We start from the raw sequence: 7,662 nt of genomic DNA on the forward strand, positions 1-7,662 counted from the left end.
GGTGTATATCAGTGTCCATTTTCAAGAGAATGTTCTCCTAATTAGCAAATAGGAAAGTACTTTGATTAACCCTCATTTTTTCCAGTTGTGTGTCTTGAACTCAAGCCTGGGCACTGTCCCTGAGCCCTTCAACTAAAGGCAAACAATTTACCACTAGAGCGACAGCGCCAGGTGGGGTCTTTTGGTTGTTCACTGGAGATAACAATCTAACAGGCTTTCCTTGCCTAGGCTGTCTTTGAACTGTAGTCTTCAACTCTCAGCCTCCTGAGAAGTTAGCATTCCAGGTTTGAGCACTGGCATCTGGCCTATTGTTTTTGTCAGTCCTGGGGCTTGATCTTAGGGCCTTGGTACTATTTCTGTGCTTCTTTTCCTCAAGGTTAGCCACTTGAACCACTCCATAGCTTCTGGCTTTTCTTGAGTATCTGTCACTGAGGATTCAAACCCTGACATTCATGCATGCTGAGGAGGGAGCTCTTTACTACTAAGACACATTTCTAGCCCCTCCCGTAAAATTTTATCCCTCAATTTGCCTATCCTCAGGAAAAGGCTTCTGAGTATAAATCATCTAAAAAATCTCTATAGGAAGATATCCAAAGAAAAGAAAAAACTCAGGGAAGATGGGAAGGGATAGGAAGGGGAAACAAAGGAGGAGGCTACAATGCTTGATAAGAAATGTACTCATTATCTTGCCCATGTAATTGTAACCCTTCTCTACAGTATTTTCACAATAAAAAGAAAAAGAAAAAAAGGAAAAAGAAAAGAAAAAGCTCATACTTGGGAGAGACTCTAAACATGTGAATACTGTGACAAATGGCTCCATTTAATGATGTATTATGTTTCAAAACTTAATAAAATATTAATGAAAAATGAGTCAATGTCCTAAATTATTGTGCATAATTTTATAATAGATGTGCAAAATGGAATAAATATTATGTGTATAATAATACTAAACACAATAATCAATAAATAAATGAATCAAATAAAAACCAATAATAAAAATCATAATATGAAATTAACATGCATATGTAAGTATATATCATACATTCATTACACATGTATAGAAATATTTTTTTCCATTGCAGGACCTTCATTCGGGCCCTGGGAACTCTAGCCTGAATTTCTTTTCCTCAAGGCAGTGAGCTTCTCCTTCACCCATGTTGCAAAAGAGTTACCTGGATGGTGAGCTCAAATGCTAGCAATGGCAGAAATACGCCAGTATCTCATCCTTGAATGAGTAGTTCGTGCAAGATGAGAGTAGGAAATGATAGGCAAGACTTATGGGGTATAGATTAATGGGGTAAAGAAGAGTTGATGAAGCTGACAATAGTCATCACAGTCATGAAATGGAGGCATCAGGAAAGATCCAAGAATCAGTAGTCCCATGGTAGATTGGATTCCATCATAGGACACCATCTCTCCTACCCTATACAAATATGTACTTATTTGCATACTACTTCAGCTTACGAATGGATGACTATTGTGCTTCTCACTCTTCCCCCCATGGTGGGGGGCTCAATCTCAGGTCCTAGGAATGGCCTAGCTCCTTCGTGGCTCACAGGCTGGTGTGCTCATGTGGACCAAATTTCCAATTGGGACTGCTAGGCCCCGAGTTCAGATACCCAGCCCTGCCAAAAGATTCATCTTGATGTCAGAAGCTAATCATTGCACTTGTTTTCCTTTCCAGTGCAAGTCGTGGGTCTCAGCTAGGATGGAGAATGCATGGGCCACCCTGTGGCCATGGGAATAAGTTGTTATCAATGTCAACCCAGTTATATCTCTCATCATATACTCAAGAAAATACACAATACATCCATGAATAACATACAAAAGAAAGAATAACTACACTCAATGCACAATGCAGTCCACACACAGATGTGAATATATATCTCATGTTTCAATGATGCATTGAGGACTATTTTGGCCTCCTTGGGGCTCAATCTTAGTTCCTGGGAATGATCCAGCTCCTTAGTGGCTCACAGGCTGGTGTGCTCACCTGGACCCATTGTGCAGTTGGGCCTCCTAGGCCCTGAGTTCAAATCCCAGCTTTACCAAAAATTCACCTTGATGAGAGAAGCCAGTTGTTGCACCTGTTTTCCTGTGTTGTGCAAGTTCTGGGTCTCAGCTAGGATGGAGAATGCATAGGCAACTCTATACTCATTGGAATAGGTTGTAATCCAGTTCACCACAGTTATATCTGTCTCCCTATACTCAAGAAAATACAAAATACATCAATGAATGAGACACAAAATAAAGAGAGTGACTATACCGAATGCAAGATGATGCCCAGCCATGTTTAGAAATATAGATCTTCTGTTTAATTATGAATTTATGACTATATTGCCCCCGACCAGGGCATGATCTCAGGTCCCTGGGATGACCTAGCTCCTTAGTGGCTCATAGGCTTCTGTGTTCATCATGACCCATTCATCAATTGAGTCTGCTAGGCGTTGAGTTCAAATTCCAGCACTGCCAAAAGATTCATTCTAATGTGAGAAGCCAGTGGTTGCCCATGTTTTCCTGTCCTGTGAATGTCCTGGGTCTCATCGAGGATGGAGAATGCTTTATAGGAAACTCTATAGCCATGACAATAGGTTGTCATCCATATCAGCAGTTATATCTGTCACCATACTCAACAAAATATAAAATACATCCTTGAATAAAACACAAAATAAAAAGAATAACTACACTGAATGCAAGATGCATACCACACCTGTAGGTAAAGAGAGATATTATGTTTTAAAAAGGTGGGCTTGTTGTGCTGGGGCTTCAAATCAGGCCTTGGACCAGGCCTGAAATTCTATCCCTCAAGGATGGTGAGCTTCCCCTTCTCCCCTAGTACAACAGAGCTGCCCAGACCTGAGTTCAAATCCCAGAACTGACAAAACATTCATGCTGATGTCAGAAGCCAGCTATTGCACAGGCTTTCCTCTCACGTGAATGTCCAGTGTCTAACTAGAATGGAGAATGCATAGGCAACCTTATAACCATGGGAACAGGTTGTCATCCATGTTAGAACAGTTATACCTGTCACCATACTTAGTAAAATAAGCAATACCTCCTAGAATTTGAGACAAAATAAGAAGAAGTACACCGAACAGAAATCGTGTCCACACATGTATGTCAATATAGATCCTAGGTTTAAGTAATGCATTTATGACTATAGTGGAACACCCTGGGGGTCATTGTCAGATCCTGGGATAGTTGCTCACACCTTGACTTATTCTCCAATTGGTCCTGCTAGTCCCTGAATTCAGATTCCAGCACTACCAACAAGTGGATCATGGAATAAGAAGCGGAGTGTGAAATAGGTTTACCTTTTCTCTGAGAATCCTTGGTGTCAGGCATGATGGAGAACATTTCTACAAATCTCGATGCTCTGTGATAAGATGTCATCAATGTAATAAAGGGAATGGGTTTCATCATAGTACAATTGATGTTAAATAAATGAATAAAACAAAAAATACAAGGAACAATCACATCAGACATGAATGTACTGAACATCTATAAGTAAGTATAAATCTTATCTTTACAATGATTATAAATAGTATGTTTTCCAGGATTGGGGCTTGAATTCAGGCCTAGTGAACAGGCCTGACTTTCTTATCTTCAAGTATGGTAATCTTCCCCTTCATCCACATTGCTGCAGATTTACCCAGATCCTGAGTTCAAATTCAAAGCCTGGAAGAATGAATTGCGGGAATTGCAAGCCAAGTAGTTAATTTTTTTACTTTCTAATTTTGTTTTTATTTTTATTTTTTTTCTCAGCACAGGGCTTGAACTCAGTTCGTGGTAACTCTGCCTCAGCTCTGATCACCCTAAGCTGTGGTGCACCCACTGGTCCCATAGATGCTCCAGGCCTTGCCTGGAAAAAAATGCACAGAAAAAATGTGGCCTTTTTATGTTTTCTTCCTCTGCATGGTGACCCTCCTGGGTCTGAATGACACTGTTGCAAAGGGTACTTCACCTTGCATTGCTGAAGGCTGCCAGACTATCAGGGAAGCCATAGGGCTACGTGGCAACATAGGCCCTGATTTTGAATCCCCATTCTGACACCAACTAATGGCAGGAGATATTAAGATACTGGTTCTCATCCATAGGAATAACAATGGAATGGTGTCAATGTCATGGTTGAATGAATTGATCGTGAATGATGCTCCTATAAAATTAGACAGCATCATTTCAGGAGGCTGAATAATTTTATTTAATATTTATGAAGCATTGAAAGAATATAATTACTTACAGGAATGCAATAATTTCAGGACAGTAATTGATTTCATTAATATTTTAAGGATGAAAACAATAACATTAATTATATGGATCCATAATAAATACCTAGGAATTGGTAGGAATGTAATCTGTATAACTGAGAAATGTATAGACGACTCTGGCACTCTATAAAGATATATATTTATTAGCATAATGCCATCTGCATGTTAATCTGTTCTTATTTTGTTAACACCTGGGGCTCTATCTCAGATCCTGGAAACAGCCTGTCAGCCCAATTTGCCCCAGGATGTCATGATGTCACTCACCCATTCATGAATTTGGCCTTGTAGGCCATAAGTTCAGATGCCAGCACTCCCAAAGAATGAATCGTGGAGTAAGAAGCTGATGGCGACACATGTTTTCCTTTTCTGTGAATGTCCTTGGTGTCAAGTATGAAGTACAATACATATGTAGACCTATATCCTATTTAATCAATGTAATCAATGTTCTATGTGCCATAATAGTCAATGACATAAACGGTCAATACATGAATAAAACAAAAAATAAAATAACTATACTTAACACCTATGGAGTCAACATATGGATATAAATATAAATCATATATTTAAGTTGTACATGGATAGGATGTTTTCTAGTGGTGGGGATCTATTTCAGGCCTAAGGATCAGACTGGAATTTCTTGAATTCAAGGAAGCCAGCTTCCCTTTCCCACACAGTGCAACAGAGTTACCCAGATCATGAGTTCAAATCCCAGTCCTGGCAGAAAAATGGAACCTTTATATTATGTACGGCCCAATTCTTAGGTATTTCATTATGCCTCCATTATATGTATGTGATTGTTTAAATGCTTAATAAAGTATTAACTAAAATTGACCAGTGTCCTATAATTGTGAATAATTTTATGCTAGAATCATTCAAGATCTGCTCATGAAATCAAGACCTATATCACATTCCATTAGTAATCATATGGATAGGAACAAGTTTCTTAGTATCTCCTGCCATTTGGAGATGGCAGGGCCAGGATTCGAATTGTGGGCTCCAGCTTCCATGACTTCCACCCGTGGATAGGGAACTCACTTGTCTGTACAAGAACATCAGCAAGACCAATTATGAGGCAGGCACCAGTGGTTCTCAGCAGTCCTCCTAGATACTTACCAGGCTGTGACAGGAGAATCAGGGTCACCCTAGGCAGGAAAGTCCTTGAGACCCCTGTCCTACTTCATTGCCAACAAAGCCAGAAGCCTTGTGGCTCCAGTGTACAGGGCCAGCCTTGAGAAAAAGGAGCTCACAGACTGCCCAGATCCTGAGTTAAAGTCTGGGACTGGAAACAAAGAGACATACACAACAATCTGTGCAGCTATCTGGCTAAAGCAGTTCACCTTCTTGTACCCAACTGAACTGGACAGAGTTCTCTGGGAAATGGGCTAGGGGAGACGCTGTCATCTTTACTCCAGCCATGCTGCTTACATCTCAGAATTCCGGCTACACTCCCATTCTTTCATGTTTCTTTCTGAACAATGGGATACAAGAATGGTGGCCACGCCCACATTCTATGCTTCCAGGTAGCACAGAGATTCATTCTGTTGGTTGACACCACTACCAGCAGTTGGGGAAGGCAGAGGTGGCTGAGTGGTGCACAAGAGAATTTGAGTATAGTAGGATATTCATACTCCTGGTGGCGCCCTGGCCCCCTACTCTGCTTCCCCGCAGTACTGGGTACCATACCTCAGGCAATGGCTTGCTGCCAGCTAGCCTAAGGTCCCCACCTGTTCCTCTGCCCCAGGTGCTCTGCTCTGGGCCCATGTACCCGCAATGCTGCTGCCATTGCTGCTCACCCCACCCGGAGCAGCCACCAACAGCTTCTCCCAGCAGCACAGGTGTATGCCCCCCCCCAACACCATCCCTACCCTAGTTCAGACAAGCATCTAGAGGCACCATGATCCCCTGCTTGTTTCATCTCCCCAGCTCTGAGGAGCCACCTTTCTGTCTTGGGAATTTCTGAGATAGAGAATCAATATATGGTCAGGCTGGGCTGAATCATGGTCCTCCTATCTGTGAAAGGTATGCTCCACCAGGCTTGGTCCTCTGTAGTTGGGATGGTAGGCATGTAGCGCCATGCTCAGTCATCAGTTTAGATGGATTAACTCAAACTCTTACTCCACAGCAGCCAATTTTTGACCACAGGTGAAGCTCTGTGTAGGGCTTCAAATATAGGACCTCAGTCTCCTCACAGAACAGTTGTGAAGAAACAAGGGATTTATACAGAGGGATCTCGAATATGGCTAAGCTCAGAGGGAGTGGCCTTCATACAAGCTTCTTGACAATTCTGGGAGCATATGACAAGAAGATACCAGGAAAGGGCACAGGTGGGACCTGTTATTATTCATGCAACACCTCTGGGATTATGAAACAAAACATGGTTTCTTTCATCCTTATCCTATCTTCATGAGGAAGGAGATCCTTCACTGTGTTAAGATTTGTAGCTGGGAAAATCAAGGCATAGAGAAGCCAGGTGACCTACTTATGACCTCAAGTTCAGAGGAAGCTCAGCCTGACTTCTCTGCCATGCTCTCTAGGACAATGTGTGCTATTCAGTCCACTTCTTGTGGTCAAAAGTCCACTTCTTGTCAGTCCTGGCGCTTGAACTCTAGGCCTAGGAGCTGTTCCCAAGCTCCCCAGGTCAAGGTTAGCACTCTAACACTTGAGCCCACAGCATCACTTCCAGTTTTCTCATGGTTCTTTGGAGATAAGAGTCTCACAGTCGTTCCTGCCTGGGATGGCTATGAACCATGATTCTCAAATCTCAGGCTCCTGTGTAGTTAGGATGAGAGTTCTGAGCCATCAGCACTGACTTAAGTGTAATTCTGACTTTCTTTCTCTCCCTCACACACAGGAACTGGTTGAATGGGTGCTGGAGGAGGTGGCCCAGCGTCCCCATGTGGCTGGAACCCAAGGTTGCCCTCTCATTCCGGGGGTGGGCTTTGGGTCAGGAGCTGTCTAGCTCAGCCTGTTGAAACAGTTCCATGAGGTAAGCCTCTCTGTGCCCTGGCTAGACCATGATGGTTATTCATTATCCATCCACCCTTACTGGACTTAGTATTGTTTTCAACATCATTTTGTAGCACCTGGCCAAAATTATGATACATAGTTATGGAATGAAAATATAATGCCATATTAAAAAAAAGTTATTTAGGGCACTAGGAATGTGGTTTTATGGTACGGTGATTGCCTAGCATTCATGAAACCCTGGGTTCAATTCCTCAGTACCGCATAAACAGAAAAACACTGGAAGTGGTGCTGTGCCTCAAGTGGTAGAGTATTTACCTTGAGTAAAAAAAGAAGCTCGGGAATAATTCCCTATCCCCGAGTTTAATCCCCTGGACTGGCAAAAACAAAACAAAACAAAACAAAAAACTTTTAGTTAGTTAATGCAAAA

The sequence above is a fragment of the Dipodomys spectabilis genome, unplaced genomic scaffold, assembly GCF_019054845.1.
Source record: "Dipodomys spectabilis isolate Male_0828 unplaced genomic scaffold, ASM1905484v1 ptg000166l, whole genome shotgun sequence".
Classification (NCBI taxonomy): Eukaryota; Metazoa; Chordata; class Mammalia; order Rodentia; family Heteromyidae; genus Dipodomys; species Dipodomys spectabilis.